Below are 23,518 nucleotides of genomic sequence, written 5' to 3' on the forward strand. Positions count from 1 at the left end.
TCTCCAGAGCGACTTACAAAAGTGCTTTACTGTTTACTCAAGAAGAACCCCAGCATGTTTTAATAGACTGAAATTCAAAGATCCTCTAATCTTACACTCTACTAAAACAAGTCAGTATGGAGACCATAATACTCTTCGCCTGAGTACTCTCGGAAGAGAAGGGTCTTCAGTCTGGAAACATCGGATCAGCATCTCCTTTACTTCAGCCTCTCTTATTGGAGCACAAGACTGTCAATAAAGACATTGTCCTCTTCTGTGTGAAATGAAAAAGCCATCTACCATCGATAAAGTCTAAACTAAACAGCTTACCGTTTATGTTTTTTGGGAGATGTTCAATCATGGATCCAGAGAAACAGCTTTCTATGTAAATCACCATCTGCAGTGTTGTACAGGACAATGTCAATAGCATTACTTTCAGAAATGAAAGACTGGGCATGTTGTGTTCCTACTGACCATTAAGAACTGGTGGCATCTAGGCATCTTAGTTATGGTGTCAGCAAGGTCATACGCATGAAGCTAAGATGAGGTAAAGCATGTTAGATGCTGATTTTATACTAAATGTATAAAATTCTGAAAATTAGGAAAACAGGAATACAGCTTACTGTATCATTGGGAAAGGCAAACAGTCCTTTACCCCCGTGATCCGAAAGGTATACAAAAATGGTGTCATTTTTACCCCTGTTGATTAAAACAGGTGGACAGTTTATTATTATTATTATTGTTATTATTATTATTATTATTATTATTATTATTATTATTATTTATGTATTTATTTTGTTGTTATTATTATTACATTTAATAATCAGATGCTTCAAGAGGTGTCAAGTCACAAAGTACAAATACTTCATTATGTTTAATTTTGGTTATATTTACTTTACTGGAGTAAAGTAAAAAATGCAAGATTGAATTTCACATTGTTGACAGTGATGTACCAGCAATACTAGAACATGAGACATGATGGAAGAACCTATAGGAGAAACAGAAAACACCTCCTCAGGACGACTGAAACAGTTCCCATCAGCATCACCCAATGTTGTTGCAGATTCCTGTGTCGAGCTGCAGGTCAGTGAATCTGGTCCACCTGCAGAAACTGGTACTGCAAAACAATCAGACTTACCTGAGACACATCCGAGAGAGACATTCTTCACAAGGTCAGGAAGACAAGTGAAAACACCAGCAAGATACAAGGACTGAATCTGGAACACATACAGTACACATTTACGATATTCACACACACATTCAGAGGACATGGTTCAAGCTCCTGTCCATCTGCTGACTGAATTTAAAGTTACTGTCATTTACTGCATCTTAGATTTGTTTAGGTTATTCTGCAATGTCAAGCTATTCTCATAAATATGGTGTCAAATGTACAGTTCATGTAGTTCAGTTCAGAGACCTCATCTCATTTCCCTTGAGTTTTAAAGCATTATGGTCCGACAGTGTTTGTATGAACGGTGTTGAGAGTCCTGCACAGCCCAAATCCTCCTCATTTATAGTTCTATTCATATTAAGAAAGAGAACAAAAATAGATCAGTTCAAGTGTGGGGATTTCACATGTTCTGTAGCTAAGAGGCAGCCCTAGCTAAGAATCACGCAGCTCCCCCAAAAGTACTAAAGTGTGAGTGTAGCACAGAGTCGTCCTTCCTCCATACTTTACACTGAGGAGCTGAAGCGGTTAGCAGAGGGAAAAACGGCCGTGGTGGTCGAGGAGCTCCTCGGCTTTTCCGAGGTCACGCAGACGCCGCCAGTCCCTCTCCGGTGCGGGAGTGGAGACGACGACTCTCGGTGTCCGTCGCGCCGGTAGTGCTGGAGCTCAGACGCCGCGTTGGAGGAGTCACGGGTCAAGCTGGACGACTTCCTTGCAGAGCGGCTGGAAAGCTGGTTTCTCCGCGGTCGCCATGTTTCTTGAGGCTAAAGAGAAAAACGCAAAGGCCGGTTAGTGAGACAGAGGACTGTACAGTAACACAGACAGCACAAGCACTACAACAACTGCCTAAGAGGAAGAAGACAAAGCTCACATTACGGACTATAAAGCAGGATGGCCGGTCGAAGCTCTGTGTGGAATCACGGCTCGAGCTTTGAAAGCAGGGCCGCATCGAAACAGCAGCTCAGAGTCTCCTCCAAATACCTACGATCACGTGATCGCCGGAAACGAAGCTTCCTTACGTCACTGGAACGCAATCGCGGTTCAATGCGCGTGAGTTTCCGGTCCCGCTGTAGACGAGCTGCATATCATCTGAAATATGTACTTAAATAAAACGGAAATACAGAACATGTGTGAATCTGCTTCACTTTCATCATCAAATTATTGACATTCCTCAGCATTCAAGGTTTTTTACTGGAGACGATGTGAAATGACCTGAATAAAAACATTTTACAGCTCTATTTCTGTGTTCAACAGATGTACAGTCTACATGCACATTCAACAGTGCTGTTTCTCCTTAATCTAATAGTGTCAAACATGCTGTTTTAAATAGGAACAGAACAAAGCAATTACACACTCAGATCACAGACATTTCATTAAAAGAAGAAACACAGGCCGACATCACTGGATGCTCCTCTGGGTTCAGTTTGGACAAAGCTTATGAACACAAGTGAATCAGGCAGTGGTGGTGTAGTATTGTATTTGTACAACAGGTGGCGCAGTAGAGCTTCAAATGAACCACTTCTGCTTCAACTGGTTAAAAAGCCTCGTTCTGCTCATCCCTGATACAAAGATATGACTGGGAGAAACAAGCAGCAGGAGAGCAGCGCTGGACCTGTCAGCCGGAAGTGACGTGTCTGTCCAGTAGAGACAGATTTCTTCTACAGTGTTAAAGTTTTCATTTCACTTCATTTATTTTTTAATTAATTAAATTACATCCTGATTTCCAGTCCTGAAGTTTACACTTTCTGTCTCTCAGTGTTTTCATCTGCAAGCTTTAAAGACGCTGAGAATGAACCTATTTAATAAAATAAAAATATAATAAAATGTTTAAATCTGTATGATTTACAGTTTAGTACTATAAATATGTATGATGTACTAAATGTGGATTGTTCATCAAATAAACAACATAGAAATACTATGGCAGCATATTCTGGACTTTCTAAATGAATCAAATCTGCTAATTAAACAGTGTGTGTACAATTGCATATGAGTGTACAGTGTTTAAAGCCTTATCTAAATGAGGAGCTTCAGCAGTTTGGAGTTTATGGAAGATTTTCCATCTGCAATCCTCATCGTCGCTCCAGCTTTGCCCAAATGAAGCTGTAGTCCAGTTGTGTTGGGACGAGGCGCAGTCACCGGTATCGCCCCTTCCAGTCTGTCAGTCTACTTCAAGGAGGCTCCCAGGACAGACGTTCCCGATAGAGCCAGGTGAGTTCATGTGAACTAGCTGCTTTTAAGCTGATCTTTTACCTTATATGTGACCATAAACGTACAGTGAATGTTTGAAAGCTTGGTTTTCTGCTTTCGTGTGTGTTTGTACTTCAGCTGTACGACTGGAGGAGCTAACTTGCTAGCGCTGCTGATGTTCGGCGTTAACTTAGAAACTTCGGGAGCTCTAACCTTTCTAAAAGAGGCTCTTATTTTCCACGTTGTTGGAAAAGCTCCTGATCAAAACGGACTAACTTTTCTATACTGTTTCATCCGACAACACAGGCTTTCTGCCGTTATCTGTTTTAGCTGGTCTTGTTGTTTCCTCCAGTAGGAATATTAGTTAGAGTTAATAGCTGATGCTGAGCTGCATTAGCTCTGTTTAACTCAACTTTACCTCCCATATTTCATTAGTTCTTATTTAAGTGAGAATTGAAAACTTCCAGGGTCACATTTTAGCTCTGAAGCGTAATGAAAAAGTACTGATTTCTTTCCAGTGTCTGAAAGTAGTCCTCCTTCTAAGTAGCAGAATTAAACAGCTCCAGAAGCTGCTGCTTGTCTAGATATTGGGAGGCAGGGGCTGAATCTGCTAGTCCTGCTCATACTTTGGCAACACAAGGTAAAATGAATTTGTGGGTTTTATTAGATCCTGAAATGTATTTGCAGAGACTCTGAATTAACTGTAGCTAATGATATAATAATATATAGAAATATTAGGTTCAGAAGCTCACGGGACTTGGGACAGGATTTGCTGTGGCACAACACACTGGCAGTGCTTAAACAGTAGAAACATTAAATTAGTAAGTATTATTGCAACCTCACTTTAATTTAATGTTTAAATGTACGGTGGGTGCCTCCAGGACCAGGGTGGAGAAGCTGAATGGCTGAAGTGAACGCTTTAGCAACTGAACTGACAGCCCATAAGCTAAATGAAGTTAATGAGGCTGTAACTGTGAAAACGAGAGCCAGTAGTAATCTAGATTTTCCAGACATAACCTGGAATTCTAGTAGCGTCTAGTAGAGTCTACAGACTATGGATATTGTGAAAATGTGGAGTAGACACAGATGCAGAACTTTTAAGCACAGTTGGTGATGGACCTGACCTCGCCTCAGCCATTAACTACAGAACTACAGAATGAAGGTGTTATCTTTCAGGGAGACACCGACAAAGTCAGACATGTCCATGTGATTAACCTGCTTGAGCTTTTTTAAAATGTACCAGACTTTGAAGCAAAGAACAGATAAAGAGGTCAGTCAGTTTGCACACCACGAGAACCACCAGTTTGACAAAAGCCCACTTATTACAGCTGGAAGACCTTGTCAGTAGTTTTGCATTAGACTACATGCATTTATTGTGTTTAGGTGTTGTGAAATGTGTGCTTGTGTTTTTGTGCATAGGACCCAATACCTGTCATTTGTCATTAAAAAAATGACATTTCTGACTAACTTGTGAGGTTGAATGGAGCTATGCCGACTGAATTTGAACTTTTTCCCAGCAGGATGCTCATCATTCTGCTTCCTCTGCAGAAGTTTCTGCTTCTTCGTGTTCCCAGCAGGCTTGTGAGGTTGTGCTCTGTGGTCCAGTGGTGGAGGCAGAAGCTGTTCTCACACAGTCCACCATGAAGCAAAGAACCAGGAGGCTAAAGTTCCCAAGATTAAGGTATGTGAGTTGAGTGGTGAGTGAATAAATGAATAAAGAAGTCGACAAGGGTAAACCCCTTTTAGCCCTCAAGCATGGCTCTAAGTCTTGACCTACTGGCTGGGTTTAATTCTGATAGGAAAGTCCTGCTTCGTGAGTCATGGTTGAGCTGGAACCTTTGCTCCCACAGTGATGCAGGAAACCAGGAGACCGGGGCTTCAACTCCCCTTCAATTTATTATTATTATTAACTACTATTAAACTCTGAGGTATTTGATGTTATCCAAATCACTTGACATGTTCTAGATAATCTGTCATGTTGTCTCTCAAGCAGATCCTGACGAAAAAAGAAGAAACCTTTTTCACAACAACCCTCACGCTAACATGCTGTTTGAAGTTTCTAAACATGCTGATGCAGCATTTATCCACAACTGACTAAACTCCTCAACATACAGTTTTTAAACCAGGAGACCGAGGTTTCCTCTCCTGTATCTAGACTAAGATTCATTTTTAAAGTATGTGAGATATTTCCTCTTATTGACCATCAGTGTGACCTTCAGTTTAAAATGCAGTCAGTGCAAAAGCTCTACACTCATGCTGCTCAAACACTTGTGGTACTTTTTAATATCAGTGCTGCAATATTTTCATTTCTGCCCCATTGTTGTTTTATAGAAGCGTGTTAGTGAGCAGTGTAGAATACACCCTAAATAAACCCTCATATTTGGAGATGGAAGTGTATGAAGTGTATGAAGTGTATGAAGTGTATGTGTGTGTGTGTGTGTGTGTGTGTGTGTGTGTGTGTGTGTGTGTGTGTGTGTGTGTGTTTTCCATTGTAGGAAGAGAACGGGCTGAGATCCTCCTTTTCATCACAACTCGTCCACAGAGAAGCACACGACTAATCAGTTTATCATTAATACACACATCAGTGCTGAGCAGCGTCTTCATTTCTACACTTACTTTAGACTCCTCCTTAATGCTTCATCTTTTCCAAACAGCTGTAAAGTTTATATTATTAATATCATGTTCAGGAAAAGAGCCTGAATGAAGAGCTGTTCTGCATTACTGATGTGTTCTGGATGTTTATTTGTTTCTACTCAAAGTAAAATCTAAAACTCCTCTCTTTATTTAGTCCAGGTTTAAGTTTAGACCTGCTGCTCTCAGAACTGACCAGAGTCTCTTCAACAAAAGAATTCAGCATTTCTAAGAAATACACTATATGACAAAAGTATTTGGACACCTGCTTATTTGTTGTTTCTTTTGAAATCAAGAGTATTAAAAAGGAGTTTAGCCTGCTTTTGTTGGAGTAACTGTTTCTACTACCATGAAAGACTTTCTGCTAGATTTTGGAGCATTGCTGTGAGAAATGCATTTAGCAAGAAGAGCATTGGTGAGGTCAGAATATTGGATGATCACCCAACCTCATCTCCAACTCAAAGCTAAAAGTTTCCCCAGCTCACCCTAGAAGTAAAGGGCATCATGAGCACCATCATTCCAGAGGTTTATCATTCCTTTATACCCCTCTAGCCCACGATTGGCATTAGGCATGGAGCCGATAGGTTCATGTTTATCTGTTCCAGAGAGTCCTATTCTATTGGCAGTACTTCTTTAGGGACTGTGTCAGCAATGGGTGCAACTGATTGCTGAATGCATTGATTGAAAAATAGTGTCCACCAACATTTGGACATATAGTGTGTTACTGTCAGATAATATAAAGAAAATATATAATAATTACTTAATAAAATAAATCTCTGCTGAACTGAGGCTTTATAAAAGTCTAAAAACAGGGCAGATCCTTTATCCCAAAAATGAGTCTGTAATCAATCAATCCTTTCATGCAGAAATGAGGGAAAAGTGGTTGGATGCTGCTCAGCTTCACAGCTCTACTGCGCCACCTGTTGTACAAATACAATACTACACCACCACTGCCTGATTCACTTGTGTTCATAAGCTTTGTCCAAACTGCTCCATACAGCGATGTCGGACTGCGTTTCTTCCTTTAACTGAATGAATTTCATCTGAGTGTGTAATTCCTTTACTCTCCTCCTAAACAAAACAGCATGTTTGACACTATTAGATTAAGGAGAAACAGCACTGTTGAATGTGCATGTAGACTGTACATCTGTTGAACACAGAAATAGAGCTGTAAAATGTTTTTATTCAGGTCATTTCACATCGTCTCCAGTAAAAAACCTTGAATGCTGAGGAATGTCAATAATTTGATGATGAAAGTGAAGCAGATTCACACATGTTCTGTATTTCCGTTTTATTTAAGTACATATTTCAGATGATATGCAGCTCGTCTACAGCGGGACCGGAAACTCACGCGCATTGAACCGCGATTGCGTTCCAGTGACGTAAGGAAGCTTCGTTTCCGGCGATCACGTGATCGTAGGTATTTGGAGGAGACTCTGAGCTGCTGTTTCGATGCGGCCCTGCTTTCAAAGCTCGAGCCGTGATTCCACACAGAGCTTCGACCGGCCATCCTGCTTTATAGTCCGTAATGTGAGCTTTGTCTTCTTCCTCTTAGGCAGTTGTTGTAGTGCTTGTGCTGTCTGTGTTACTGTACAGTCCTCTGTCTCACTAACCGGCCTTTGCGTTTTTCTCTGTAGCCTCGAGAAACATGGCGGCCGCGGAGAAACCAGCTTTCCAGCCGCTCTGCAAGGAAGTCGTCCAGCTTGACCCGTGACTTCTCCAACACGGCGTCTGAACTCCAGCACTACCGGCGCGACGGACACCGAGAGTCGTCGTCTCCACTCCCGCACCGGAGAGGGACTGGCGGCGTCTGCGTGACCCCGGAAAAGCCGAGGAGCTCCTCGACCACCACGGCCGTTTTTCCCTCTGCTAACCGCTTCAGCTCCTCAGTGTAAAGTATGGAGGAAGGACGACTCTGTGCTACACTCACACTTTAGTACTTTTGGGGGAGCTGCGTGATTCTTAGCTAGGGCTGCCTCTTAGCTACAGAACATGTGAAATCTCCACACTTGAACTGATCTATTTTTGTTCTCTTTCTTAATATGAATAGAACTATAAATGAGGAGGATTTGGGCTGTGCAGGACTCTCAACACCGTTCATACAAACACTGTCGGACCATAATGCTTTAAAACTCAAGGGAAATGAGATGAGGTCTCTGAACTGAACTACATGAACTGTACATTTGACACATTTACATTTACATTTATGGCATTTAGCAGACGCTCTTATCCAGAGCGACTTACAAGGTTACTCGTATTACAGAGGTGGGCCAATGTAGTGTTAGGAGTCTTGCCCAGGGACTCTTATTGGTGTAGCGCAGCATAGTCACCCAGACCGGGAATCGAACCCTGGTCTCCCACATGGTGTTGTTCTAACGCAATGGTAGGTGGTGGTGTTATCTGTTGCGCCACACCAACCACCATATTTATGAGAATAGCTTGATGTTGCAGAATAACCTAAACAAATCTAAGCTGCAGTAAATGACAGTAACTTTAAATTCAGTCAGCAGATGGACAGGAGCTTGAACCGTGTCCTCTGAATGTGTGTGTGAATATTGTAAATGTGTACTGTATGTGTGTTCCAGATTCAGTCCTTGTATCTTGCTGGTGTTTTCACTTGTCTTCCTGACCTTGTGAAGAATGCCTCTCTCGGATGTGTCTCAGGTAAGTCTGATTGTTTTGCAGTACCAGTTTCTGCAGGTGGACCAGATTTACTGACCTGCGGCTCGACACAGGAATCTGCAACAACATTGGGTGATGCTGATGGGAACTCTTTCAGTCGTCCTGAGGAGGTGTTTTCTGTTTCTCCTATAGGTTCTTCCATCACGTTCTAGTATTGCTGGTACATCACTGTCAACAATGTGAAATTCAATCTTGCATTTTTGATTTGAGTTTTGTTTCAAATCTGATTTGTAGATCTGTGCTGTGATGACATTGTCTTCAAGTTGGGCGCTGGTGCTGAATGCAAAGTTCTGGTTTTATTTTCAGGGCAGTTATTTTTTTCACTTTTGTTGTGACAGTGTTGATGTTTATCTAATATTCTGTTTTTTTCTGATTTCAACTGTTACAGTGAAGAAATCTTCCTGCTCTGTGTTTTTGTTCAACTGCATGATTTTTATTTATTTATTTATTTTCTTCCTCATTCTGCTCTGATTTTGTTTTACACATTTTTGGTAAAGTGATTTTGCTGTTACAGGATTTGCACACTTGTCCATAAGCAGGACATTGTTTCTGTTTATGTTCATAACCACATCTGGAGAAGGACAGGAACTTGAACTGTGTTCTGTGAATGTGTGTTCTGTTTTCTGTTTCTCCTATAGGTTCTTCCATCTGGCGTCTGGACTGTGAAGAATCGTGGCTGGTCATGATAGCAGGTTGCCCTCTCTGAATTCTCACCTTGTCCCACATGTATATGCTTGGTGGGCTCTTTGTCTGTCTGTCATAATAGCTGTTCTGCTTGAGTTGTCTTCTCTGCAGCTTGTCTTGATTCTGTATTTTGCTTTTCTTCTTTGAATGTTCAGTATGTTTGGATTTTTCTCATTGGGCCATCCTTCCATGATCCTTGTGTGTAGTAGGTGCGTCTCTGGATTATTTGCTGTTGCCTTTCGGAATATAATTTGAGAACTGCTGCTACGAAGCCTTCTGAGCTCACATCTACAGATGGTGTAGCAGGTATTTTTACATCATAGAGCTTTAGTGTGGGAGCATTTATCAGCAGAGATTTCAGTTTTTCATAGCTTTGTGCTTGACTTGCCACGGAGTGTCATTCCCGAGCAGTTTTCTTGTTTTCTGGTGTAGGCATGTGTGAAGGTGAAGGTGGCTGAAGGTGGCTGCAGCTGTGCCCCTTGCTTGTGTTCTGCTTGAACCATGTTGGGCTGCTGTGTCCTGCTTGTTTTACATGAAAATGATGCTGCTGTGTTCTGTATAATTAGTTTTGCTGCTTTGTTGTGCTTGAGCAGTGTTGAGGTGCTGTTCATATTCATATATAAACCTAATCCTTTTCTTCTTTATTTTTATTGTTTCCTTCATTTCTTCTTTTCCCCATGTGCTGAGCTGCCCCCTGCTGTTTGTTTTGTTTCTGTCGTTATGTTTTGTATTTCATTGACCACTTTTTTTCATTTTACTTGATGTCCCTTCATTTGCACAGAAGATATTCATGGCCTTTGTCTATGTCTGATCTGTTTCTCTCAGCAACCTTGCCCACAAGGTCTTCCCTAATATCACAAACACTCCTGTCTCTGATTAACAAGTCATGCAACTCACTGAATTCATGGTCTTTTGCCTTCTTCAGGTCTGTGGAAGAAGCCTCTCCGTATGCTTTTCTCGGATGTGCCTCAGGTAAGTCAGATTGTTTGCAATACTGGTTTCTACAGGTGGACCAGATTCACTGACTTGCGGCTCGACACAGGAATCTGCAACAACATTGTGTGATGGTGATGGACAGGAGCTTGAACCGTGTCGTCTGAATGTGTGTGTGAATATTGTAAATGTTTACTGTATGTGTGTTCCAGATTCAGTCCTTGTATCTTGCTGCTGTTTTAACTTGTCTTCATGACCTTGTGAAGAATGTCTCTCTCGGATGTGTCTCAGGTAAGTCAGATTGTTTTGCAGTACCAGTTTCTGCAGGTGGACCAGATTCACTGACCTGCAGCTCAACACAGGAATCTGCAACAACATTGGGTGATTCTGATGGGAACTCTTTCAGTCGTCCTGAGGAGGTGTTTTCTGTTTCTCCTATAGGTTCTTCCATCATGTCTCACGTCCTAGTGTTGCTGGTACATCACTATCAATGTCAATTCAATCTTGCATTTTTGATTTGAGTTTTGTTTGAAATCTGATTTGTAGATCTGTGCTGTGATGATGTTGGAAAAAAAAAAGTAACTGGACTGAAAATAAAACCAGAACTTTGTATTCAGCACCAGTGTTCTTGTTTTCTGGTGTAGGCATGTGTGTTACAGCTCTCACTTTATCTCTATCTAGATTGAGACCTTCTGCAGAGAGAGCATATGGCCATGTACTTGATTTGTGATCTGATCTTGCACTTGTTGAGTTTCAGGTTCCACTGTCTTTCCCTTTTCAGCACTTGGACGAGTCTGCCATCATGTTTCCTTGACCGTTTCACCCCAGACTAAGATATCGTTTGTAACTTTGACGACACCATCCAGGCCTTTAATAGTCTGCAGTTGATCTTAGAATCCTTTGGAGTGTCCTCAGCTTCAGAGGTATTTCAATCTTCCAATAGGTATGTTCAATGTGCAGAGCTTGGAATCTTCATCATGATGTTTGATCTGCCAAAATCCTCACCACTGTGACCATGCTGCTTACCCAGTCGTTCGGTTCATGTTTCGTGATTACATCCCTTTTCTCCATTTTTGTGTAGCTCCTCAATGATTGTTGTCTTTCAGGGTAATCAGGACTTTTCTTGGTGGATGAATTATTGGTGAGACCATGGGATCTACTTGAATGTCCTGGTAGGAATCCAAGAACAGTGAACAGATCAATGTCTTTCAGAATGTAATTTTACTTTGTGATTCCATGCACTCTTTCAACCACACCTAACATCTCCCATGTCTCACGTCCTAGTATTGCTGGTACTTCACAATCAACAATATGTGAAATTCAATTTAACATTTTTGGCTTTTGTGTTCACAGGTGAGTGGTAGCTTTCCCAGCAGTGACATGCGGTGGCCAGAATATGTGAGTACTCTGCTGAATTCTGCAAATTCTGTTTCTGGTCCCCAAATTCCTCCCGTACGCCTCAGTGCTTTCAGTTGGACCCTGAGCTCTCGTGAAGAACAAATGGGGAACATCGGGTAGGTTCTTTCTTGACTCTCAGTAATCCCTGAACTTTTTTCAGCACATTTCTTGTTTCCGTTTCTTCCTCACTAAATTGTAACATAGACTTTTATAAAGGTTGTAGACCTTCACTGCATCTTCCCCAGCGACGTGCGGAAAGGTGGCGCATTTTACTTTTTCAGACTCCTCAACAATCCCGCTCTCTAAGAAACAGGTAAAACTTTTGCACCCACAATCTCCAATTTTCTACGAAATGTGCTAAAGGTGGCTGCAGCTGTGCCACTTGCTTGTGTTCTGCTTGGACCGTGTTGGGCTGCTGTGTCCTTTTTTAATTAGGCTGCTGTGTCCTGCTTGTGTTTTGCATCTAAATGATGCTGCTGTGTCCTGGTTGAATTATGTTTGGCTGCTGTGTTCTGTTTAATTATGCTGCTATTTCCTGCTTGAACGGTGTTGGGCTGCTGTCTTGCTTGTGTTTTGCATATAAATAGTTACACTGCTGTGTTTTATATAAATTGTTTTGCTGCTTTGTTGTGCTTGAGCGGTGTTACAGTGCTGTTCATATTCATATATAAACCTTAAAACGTTTCTTCATAATTTATTTTCCTCACTGAATTGTAACATGTTGTAGACCTTCACTGCATCTTCCCCAGCGACGTGCGGAAAGGTGGCGCATTGTACTCCTCAACAATCCCACTCTCTGTAAGAAACAGGTAAAACTTTTGCTCCCACAGTCTCCAATTTTCAATGAGATTTCCTTGCAAGCACAGTGCTGAAGGTGGCTGCAGCTGTGCCACTTGCTTGTGTTCCGCTTGAACCGTGTTGGGCTGCTATGTTCTGCTTGTTTTACATGAAGATGATGCTGCTGTGTTCTGTATAATTTGTTTTGCTGCTTTGTTGTGCTTGAGCAGTGTTACGGTGCTGTATATATTCATATATAAACCTAAACCTTTTCTTCATTATTTTTGTTCCCTTCATTTCTTCTTTACCCCATGTGCTGAGCTGCCCCCTGCTGTCTGCTAGTGCGAGTGCATTTGTGTTTGGCTGCTCTTTCCTAACCTGTCCTGCTGTAACCCTTCTAAAAAAGTGTGAATATTGTAAATGTGTACTGTATGTGTGTTCCAGATTCAGTCCTTGTATCTTGCTGGTGTTTTCACTTGTCTTCCTGACCTTGTGAAGAATGTCTCTCTCGGATGTGTCTCAGGTAAGTCTGATTGTTTTGCAGTACCAGTTTCTGCAGGTGGACCAGATTCACTGACCTGCAGCTCGACACAGAAATCAGCAACAACATTGGGTGATTCTTATGGGAACTGTTTTTCCAGAGGAGGTGTTTTCTGTTTCTCCTACAGGTTCTTCCATCTTTAAACCACACCTAACGTCTCACATGTCTCACGTTCTAGTATTGCTGGTAAATCACTGTCAACAATGTGAAATTAAATCTTGCATTTTTGATTTGTAGTTCTGTACTGTGATGACATTGCATTCAGCACCAGTGCCCAACTTGAAGACAAAGTTCTTGTTTTATTTTTTTAGTCCAGTTATTCTATTCCCTTTTGTTGTGACAGTGTTGATGTTTGTCTAATATTCTGTTTTTCTGATCTCAACTGTTCCAGTGAAGAAATCTTCCTGCTCTGCATGATTTATTTTTTTTCCTCATTCTGCTCTGATTGTTTTGTTAGACACATTTTTGGTAAAGTGATTTTGCTGTTACAGGATTTGCACACTTGTCCATAAGCAGGACATTGTTTCTGTTTCTGTTCATAACCACATCTGGAGAAGGACAGGAACTTGAACTGTGTTCTGTGAATGTGTGTTCTGTTTTCTGTTTCTTCTGTAGGTTCTTCCATCTGGCGTCTGGACTGTGAAGAATCGTGGCTGGTCATGATAGCAGGTTGCCCTCTCTGAATTCTCACCTTGTCCCACATGTATATGCTTGGTGGGCTCTTTTGTCTGTCTGTCATCATAGCTGTTCTGCTGGAGTTGTCTTCTCTGCAGCTTGTCTTGAATCTGTATTTTGCTTTTCTGCTTTGAATGTCCAGTATGTTTGGATTTTTCTCATTAGGCCATCCTTCCATGATCCTTGTGTGTAGTAGCTGCATCTCTGGATCATTTGCTGTTGCCGTTCAGAATGTAATTTAGCCACTGGCTTTCCTTCCTGCAGAACTGCTGCTTCGAGGCCTTCTAAACTCGCATCTACAGATCGTGTAGCAGGTATTTTTACCTCATAGCGCTTAGTGTGGGAGCAGTTATCAGCAGTGACTTCAGTTTTTTTATAGCTTTGTGCTCGACTTGCCACAGAGTGCCACAGATGTCATGCTCAAGCAGTTTTCTGAGAGGTGCGCTGACTTCAGACAGGTTGTGAATAAACTTGGAAAGGTACTGAATCATGCCCATTAATCTCATGAGTGCCTGCTTGTTTTCTGGTGTAGGCATGTGTGTTACAGCTCTCACTTTATCTCGATCTAGATTGAGACCTTCTGTAGAGAGAGCATATGGCCATGTACTGGATTTGTGATGATCTTGCACTTGTTTTTGTAGAGTTTCAGGTTCCACTGTCTTTCCCTTTTCAGCACTTGGACGAGTCTGCCCTCATGTTTCCTTGACCGTTTCACCCCAGACTAAGATATCGTTCGTAACGTTGACGACACCTTCCAGGCCTTTAATAGTCTGCAATTGACCTTTGGAATACCTCTGAAGCTGAGGATACCCCAAAAGAAGGTCAAAGGAATCTGTATCTTTCAATAGGTATGTTCAATGTGCAGAGCTTGGAACTTTCATGATGTTTGATCTGCCAAAATCCTCACCACTGTGACCATGCTGCTTACCCAGTCGTTCGGTTCATGCTGTTTGGTGATTTACACCCCTTCATTTTGTGTAGCTCATCAATGATTGTTGTCTTTCAGGGAAATCTGGACTTTTCTTGGTGGATGAATTATTGGTGAGACCATGGGATCTACTTGAATGTGGTGATGTCCTGGTAGGAATCCAAGAACAGTGAACAGATCAATATCTTTCAGAATGTCATTTTACTTTGTGATTCCATGCACTCTTTTAACCACACCTAACATCTCCCATGTCTCACGTCCTAGTATTGCTGGTACATTACCGTCAACAATGTGAAATTCAATTTATCATTTTTGGCTTTTGTGTTCACAGGTGAGTGGGTAGCTTTCCCAGTGGTGACATGCAGTGGCCAGAATATGTGAGTACTCTGCTGAATTCTGCAGTTTCTGGTCCCCGAATTCCTCCCGTACGCCTCAGTGCTTTCAGCTGGATCCTGAGCTCTCGTGAAGAACAAATGTTGAACATCGGGTAGGTTCTTTCTTGACTCTCAGTAATCCCTGAACTTGTTTTTCAGTTTCTTTCTCTCTGAATTGTAACATGTTGTAGACCTTCACTGCATCTTCCCCAGCGACGTGTGGAAAGGTGGCGCATTGTACTCCTCAACAATCCCACTCTCTGTAAGAAACAGGTAAAACTTTTGCATCTAAAAATCAAATTTTTGACGAGATTGCCTTGCAAGCACAGTGCTGAAGGTGGCTGCAGTTGTGCCACTTGGTTGTGTTCTGCTTGGACCGTGTTGGGCTGCTGTATCCTGCTTGTGTTTTGCATCAAACTTGTTACGCTGCTGTGTTCTGCTTGAACAGTGTCACTTGTTCTATATTATAATTTCGCTGCTGTCCTGCTTGTTTTTCATCAACATTATGCTGCTGTGTCCTGCTTGTGTTCTGCATGAAAATTATGCTGCTGTGTCCTGCTTGAACAGTGTTGGGCTGCTGTGTCCGGCTTGTGTTTTGCATGACCGTTCTGCTTGAACAGTGTCCCTTAACCTTGTTCTGTATATTAATTGTGCTGCTTTGTCCTGCTTGTGTTTTTCATCAAAATTGTTACGCTGCTGTTCTGCTTGAACAACTATTCACTACTGTGTTCTGCTTTTACCATGTTGGGCTGCTGTGTCCTGCATCAAAGTTGTTACTCTGCTGTCTTCTGCTTGAACGATATTTTGCTTGTGTTCTGCTTGAACTGTGTTGGGCTGCTGTGTCTTGTTGTGTTTTGCATATAAATAGTTACACTGCTGTGTTCTATATAATTTTTGTTGCTTTGTTGTGCTTCAGCGGTGTTACAGTGCTGTTCATATTCATATATAAACCTAAACCTTTTCTTCATTATTTGTGTTTATTTATTTATTTATTTTCCTCACTGAATCGTAACATGATGTAGACCTTCACTGCATCTTCCCCAGCGATGTGCAGAAAGGTGGCGCATTGGACTCCTCAACAATCCCACTCTCGGTAAGAAACGGGTAAAACGTTTGCACCCACAGTCTCCAATTTTTGACGAGATTGCCTTGCAATCACAGTGCTAAAGGTGGCTGCAGCTGTGCCACTTGCTTGTGTTCTGCTTGAACCGTGTTGGGCAGCTGTGTCCTGCTTGTTTTACATGAAAATGATGCTGCTGTGTTCTGTATAATTAGTTTTGTTGCTTTGTTGTGCTTAAGCGGTGTTACAGTGCTGTTCATATTCCTACATAAACCTAAACCTTTTCATTATTTTTGTTCCCTTCATTTCTTCTTTTCCCCATGTGCTAAGCTGCCCCCTGCTGTCTGCTGGTGCGAGTGCATTGGTGTTTGGCTGCTGTTTCCTACCCTGTCCTGCTGTAACCCTTCTAAAAAGTCTGTGATTTTTCTTGTTTATTTCAAGATTTTTAGTCCAGTTATTCTATTCACTTTTGTTGTGACTGTGTTGATGTTTGTCTAATATTCTGTTTTTCTGATTTCAACTGTTCCAATGAAGAAATCTTCCTGCTCTGTCTTTTGAGGTCCTTTTATTTGCACAGCAGATAATCATGTCCTTTGTCAATGTCAGGATGTGTCTCGGGTCAGTCTGATTGTTTTGCAGTACCAGTTTCTGCAGGTGGACCTGATTCACTGACCTGCTGCTCGACACAGGAATCTGCAACAACATTGGGTGTGTGCTGATGGGAACTGTTTCAGTCGTCCTGAGGAGGTGTTTTCTGTTTCTCCTATAGGTTCTTCCATCATGTCTCACGTTCTAGTATTGCTGGTACATCACTGTCAACAATGTGAAATTCAATCTTGCATTTTTGATTTGAGTTTTGTTTCAAATCTGATTTGTAGATCTGTGCTGTGATGTTGTCTTCAAGTTGGGCACTGGTGCTGAATGCAAAGTTCTTGATGTTTTATTTTCAGTCCAGTTATTCTTTTCACTTTTGTTGTGACAGTGTTGATGTTTGTCTAATTTTCTGATGATCTTCCTGCTCTGCCTTTTTGTTCAACTGCATGATTTTTTTTTTCCCTCATTCTGCTCTGATTTTGTTTTACACATTTTTGGTAAAGTGATTTTGCTGTTACAGGATTTGCACACTTGTCCATAAGCAGGACTTTGTTTCTGTTTATGTTCATAACCACATCTGGAGAAGGACAGGAACTTGAACTGTGTTCTGTGAATGTGTGTTCTGTTTTCTGTTTCTTCTATAGGTTCTTCCATCTGGACTGTGAAGAATCATGGCTGATCATGATCGCAGGTTGCCCTCTCTGAATTCTCACCTTGTCCCATATGTATATGCTTGGTGGGCTCTTTGTCTGTCTGTCTCTGTCTGTCTGTCATAATAGCTGTTCTGCTGGAGTTGTCTTCTCTGCAGCTTGTCTTGAATCTGTATTTGTCTTTTCTTCTTTGAATGTCCAGTATGTTTGGATTTTTCTCATTGGGCCATCCTTCCATGATCCTTGTGTGTAGTAGCTGCATCTCTGGATCATTTGCTGTTGCCTTTCAGAATGTAATTTAGCCACTGGCTTTCTCTCCTGCAGAACTGCTGCTCCGAAGCCTTCTGAGCTCGCATCTACAGATGGTGTACCAGGTATTTTTTACCTCATAGAGCTTTAGTGTGGGAGCATTTATCAGCAGAGATTTCAGATTTTTATAGCTTTGTGCTCGACTTGCCACGGAGTGCCAAGGAGTTTCATGCTCGAGCAGTTTTCTGAGAGGTGCGCCAACTTCATACAGGTTGGGAATAAACTTGGAAAGGTACTGAATCATGCCCATAAATCTCATGAGTGCCTGCTTGTTTTCTGGTGTAGGCATGTGTGTTACAGCTCTCACTTTATCTCGATCCAGATTGAGACCTTCTGTAGAGAGCATATTGCCATGTACTGGATTTGTGATGAGCTGATCTTGCACTTGTTTTTGTTGAGTTTCAGGTTCCACGGTCTTTCCCTTTTCAGCACTTGGACGAGTCTGCCCTCATGTTTCCTTGACCGTTTCACCCCAGACTAAGATATCATTCGTAATGTTGACTACACCTTCCAGGCCTTTAATAGTCTGCAATTGACCTTTGGAATACCTCTGAAGCTGAGGATACCCCAAAAGAAGGTCAAAGGAATCTGTATCTTCCAAGGGTATGTTCAATGTGCAGAGCTTGGAACTTTCATGACGTTTGATTTGCCAAAATCCTCACTACTGTGACCATGCTGCTTACCCAGTCGTTCGGTTCATGCTGTTTGGTGATTTACACCCCTTCATTTTGTGTAGCTCATCAATGATTGTTGTCTTTCAGGGCAATCAGGACTTTTCTTGGTGGATGAATCACTGGTGAGACCATGGGATCTACTTGAATGTGGTGATGTCCTGGTAGGAATCCAAGAACAGTGAACAGATGACTGTCTTTCAGAATGTCATTTTACTTTGTGATTCCATGCACTCTTTTAACCACACCTAACATCTCCCATGTCTCACATCCTAGTAATGCTGGTACATTACCGTCAACAATATGTGAAATTCAATTTAACATTTTTTTTAGTTTTGTGTTTTGTGTGCTCACAGGTGAGTGGTAGCTTTCCCAACAGTAACATGCGGTGGCCAGAATATGTGAGTACTCTGCTGAATTCTTCGGTTTCTGGTCCCTGAATTCCTCCCGTACACTTTCAGCTGGATCCTGAGCTCTCGTGAAGAACAAATGGTGAACGTCGGGTAGGTTCTTTCTTGACTCTCAGTAATCCCTGAACTTGTTTTTCAGTACATTTCTTGTTTCAGTTTCTTTCTCTCTGAATTGTAACATGTTTTAGACCTTCACTGCATCTTTCCCAGCGACGTGCAGAAAGTAAGAAACAGGTAAAACCTTTGCACCTAGAAATCAACCGTATTGGGCTGCTGTGTCCTGCTTGTGTTTTGCATCAAACTTGTTACGCTGCTGTGTTCTGCTGCCCCCTGCTGTCTGCTGGTGCGAGTGCATTTGTGTTTGGCTGCTCTTTCCTACCCTGTCCTGCTGTAACATCTCCCATGTCTCGTGTCCTAGTATTGCTGGCACATCACCATCAACAATATGTGAAATTCAGTTTTGCATTTTTGGCTTTTGTGTTCACAGTAAAGTGGTTGCTTTCCCAGCAGTGACATGCAGTGGGCGGAATATGTGAGTACTTTGCTGAATTCTGCAAATTCTGTTTCTGGTCCCCAAATTCCTCCCGTACGCCTCAGTGCTTTTAGCTGGATCCTGAGCTCTCGTGAAGAACAAATGGTGAACATCGGGTAGGTTCTTTCTTGACTCTCAGTAATCCCTGAACTTCTTTTTCAGCACATTTCTTGTTTTAGTTTCTTTCTCTCTGAATTTTAACATGTTTTAGACCTTCACTGCATCTTTCCCAGCGACGTGCAGAAAGGTGGCGCATTGGACTTTTTCAGACTCCTCAACAATCCCACTTTCGGTAAGAAACGGGTAAAAGTTTTTTACAAGATTGCCTTGCAAGCACAGTGCTAAAGGTGGCTACAGCTGTGCCACTTGCTTGTGATCTGCTTGAACCGTGTTTGGCTGCTGTGTCCTGCTTGTGTTCTGCCTGAAAATTGTTACACTGCTGTGTTCTGCTTGATGGGTGTTGGGCTGCTGTGTCCTGCTTGAACGGTGTCACTTAACCTTGTTCTGTATAATAATTGTGCTGCTGTGTCCTGCTTGTGTTCTGCCTGAAAATGTTACGCTGTTGTGTCCTGCTTGATTTGTATTTCGCTGCTGTATTCGCTGCTGTATTTCGCTGCTGTGTCCTGCATTAAAATTATGCTGCTGTGTCTTGCTTGAACGATATTTCGCCGCTGTGCCACTTTTTTGTGTCCTGCTTGAACAGTGTTGGGCTGCTTTGTCCTGCTTGTGTTTTTCATCAAAATTGTTATGCTGCTGTGTTCTGCCTGACCGATGTCAATTAACTGTGTCCTGCTTGTGTTTTGCATGAAAATGGTGGTCATTTTCGACGAGATTGCCTTGCCAACACAGTGCTGAAGGTGGCTGCAGCTGTGCCGCTTGGGCCGTGTTGGGCTGCTGTGTCCTGCTTGTGTTTTGCATCAAACTTGTTACGCTGCTGTGTTCTGCTTGAACAGTGTCACTTAACCTTGTTCTATATAATAATTACGCTGCTGTCCTGCTTGTGTTTTTCATCAACATTATGCTGCTGTGTTCTGCTTGAACGATATTTCGCTAATGTGTTGTGCTTGAACCATGTTGGGCTGCTGTGTCTTGCTTGAACGGTGCTGGGCTGCTGTGTCCTGCTTGTGTTTTGCATGAAAATGGTTACGCTTCTGTGTTCTGCTCTAACAATATTTTGCTGAGTTCTGTTTAATTACGCTGCTGAGTCCTGCTTGAACCGTGTTGGGCTGCCGTGTCCTGCTTGTTTTACATGAAACTTATGCTGCTGTGTTCTGTATAAATTGTTTTGCTGCTTTGTTGTGCTTGAGCGGTGTTACAATGCTGTTCATATTCATACATAAACCTAAACCTTTTCTTCATTATTTCTTCTTTTCTCCATGTGCTGAGCTGCCCCCTGCTGTCTGCTGGTTGCGAGTGCATTTGTGTGTGGCTGCTCTTTCCTACCCTGTACTGCTGTAACCATTCAAAAAAGTCTGTTCATGTTTAGCTAGTTTGGATTTGCTCTTGTGTTCAAACCCAACTGTTTGTTTTGTTTCTGTCGTTCTGTTTTGTATTTCATTGAGCACTTTTTTTTCACTTCACTTGATGTCCCTTCATTTGCACAGCAGATATTCATGGCTTTTGTCTATGTTCCATCTGTTTCTCTCAGCAACCTTGCCCATAATAGGTCTGTTATCTGTGCTGTAATGACATTGTCTTCAGATTGGACACTGGTGCTGAATGCAACGTTCTTGTTTTATTTTGATTTTCAGTTCTGTGTTATTTTCACTTTTGTTGTGACTGTCAATGTTTTTCTGATGTATTGAGTTTTTCCAATTTCAACTTTTCCAATGAAGAAATCTTCCTGCTCTTTTGTCTTTTGTTCAACTGCATGATTTTTTTTTTTCTGATTTTTTATTGTTTTGTTTTTTTACACATTTTTGGTAAAGTGATTTTCACACTCAGGATTTACACACTTGGCCAAAGGCAGGACAGTGTTTCTGTTTCTGTTCATAACCACATCTGGAGCAGCTTGCTTCTGTTGCTTGTTCATTTTTAGCTAGTTTGGATTTGCTCTTCTGTTCAAACCCAACTGTTTTTGTTTCTGTCGTTCTGTTTTGTATTTCATTGAGCACTTTTTTTTTCACTTCACTTGATGTCCCTTTGTTTGCACAGCAGATATTCATGGCCTTTGTCTATGTCTGCTCTGTTTCTCTCAGCAACCTTGCCCATAATAGGTCTTCCCCATTACCACAAGCACTCCTGTCTCTGATTAATGAGTCATGCAACTCACTGAATTCATGGTCTTTTGCCTTCAGGTCTGTGGTGTACGCATCAGTGCTTTCAACAGGCCAGAGAAAAGCTGAGGGCTCCTTGAACATCACTTGCTAACCAGTCCCTCAGTGTAAAGTATGGACTAATGTGAAATTCAATCTTACATTTTTGATTTTTAAGTTTTGTTTCAAATCTGATTTGTAGATCTGTGCTGTGATATTGTCTTCAAGTTGGGCACTGATGCTGAATGCGAAGTTCTTGTTTTATTTTCAGTCCAGTTATTCTATTCATTTTTTTTTTTGTGACAGTGTTGATGTTTGTCTAATATTCTGTTTTTCTGATTTCAACTGTTCCAATGAAGAAATCTTCCTGCTCTGCCTTTTTGTTCTGAATTTTTTTTTTTTTTTTTTTTTTTTTTTTTTTTTTTTTTTTTCCCCCCCTCATTCTACTTGGATTTCTTGTTGGACACATTATTGATAAAGTGATTTTTGCTGTTACAGGATTTGCACACTTGGCCATAGGCAGGACATTGTTTCTGTTCCTGTTCATAATCACATCTGTAGAAGGACAGGAACTTGAACTGTGTCCTGTGAATGTGTGTTCTGTTTTCTGTTTCTTCTATAGGTTCTTCCATCTGGCGTCTGGACTGTGAAGAATCGTGGCTGGTCATGATAGCAGGTTGCCCTCTCTGAATTCTCAGCTTGTCCCACATGTATATGCTTGGTGGGCTCTTTGTCTGTCTGTCATAATAGCTGTTCTGCTGGAGTTGTCTTCTCTGCAGCTTGTCTTGAATCTGTATTTTGCTTTTCTTCTTTGAATGTCCAGTATGTTTGGATTTTTCTCATTGGGCCATCCTTCCATGGTCCTTGTGTGTAGTAGCTGCATCTCTGGATCATTTGCTGTTGCCTTTCGGAATGTAATTTAGCCACTGGCTTTCCCTCCTGCAGAACTGCTGCTCCGAAGCCTTCTGAGCTCTCATCTACAGATGGTGTACCAGGTATTTTCACATCATAGAGCTTTAGTGTGGGAGCATTTATCAGCAGAGATTTCAGTTTTTTTTATAGCTTTGTGCTCGACTTGCCACGGAGTGTCATGCTCGAGCAGTTTTCTGAGAGGTGCGCCAACTTTGGACAGGTTGGGAATCAACTTGGAAAGGTACTGAATCATGCCCATTAATCTCATGAGTGCCTGCTTGTTTTCTGGTGTAGGCATGTGTGTTACGGCTCTCACGGTCTCTTGATCTGGCTTGAGACCTTCGGTAGAGAGCATATGGTCATGTACTGGATTTGTGGTGATCTGATCTTGCGTTTGTTGTTGAGTTTCAGGTTCCACAGCCTTTGCCTTTTCAGCACTTGGATGAGTCTGCCGTCATGTTTCCTTGACCGTTTCACCCCAGACTAAGATATCGTTTGTAACGTTGACAAAATCTTCCAGGCCTTTAATAGTCTGCAATTAACCTTTGGAATACCTCTGAAGCTGAGGATACCCCAAAAGAAGGTCAAAGGAATCTGTATCTTTCAATGGGTATGTTCAATGTGCAGAGCTTGGAACTTTCATGATGTTTGATCTGCCAAAATCCTCACCACTGTGACCATGCTGCTTACCCAGTCGTTCGGTTCATGTTTGGTGATTTACACCCCTTCAATTTGTGTAGCTCATCAATGATTGTTGTCTTTCAGGGCAATCAGGACTTTTCTTGGTGGATGAGTCACTGGTGGGACCATGGGATCTACTTGAATGTGGTGATGTCCTGGTAGGAATCCAAGAACAGTGAACAGATCAATATCTTTCAGAATGTCATTTTACGTTGTGATTCCATGCACTCTTTTAACCACACCTAACATCTCCCATGTCTCAGGTCCTAGTATTGCTGGTACATCACCGTCAACAATATGTGAAATTCAATTTAGCATTTTTGGCTTTTGTGTTCACAGGTGAGTGGAAGCTTTTCCAACGGTGACATGCAGTGGCTAGAATATGTGAGTACTTTGCTGAACTGAGCAGTTTCTTTTTCAGACTTCTCAACAATCCCACTCGGTAAGAAACTGGTAAAACTTTTGCACCCAAATTTTTTTTTTTTTA

This window comes from Salminus brasiliensis, chromosome 15 (genome assembly GCF_030463535.1).
Source record: "Salminus brasiliensis chromosome 15, fSalBra1.hap2, whole genome shotgun sequence".
Taxonomy (NCBI): Eukaryota; Metazoa; Chordata; class Actinopteri; order Characiformes; family Bryconidae; genus Salminus; species Salminus brasiliensis.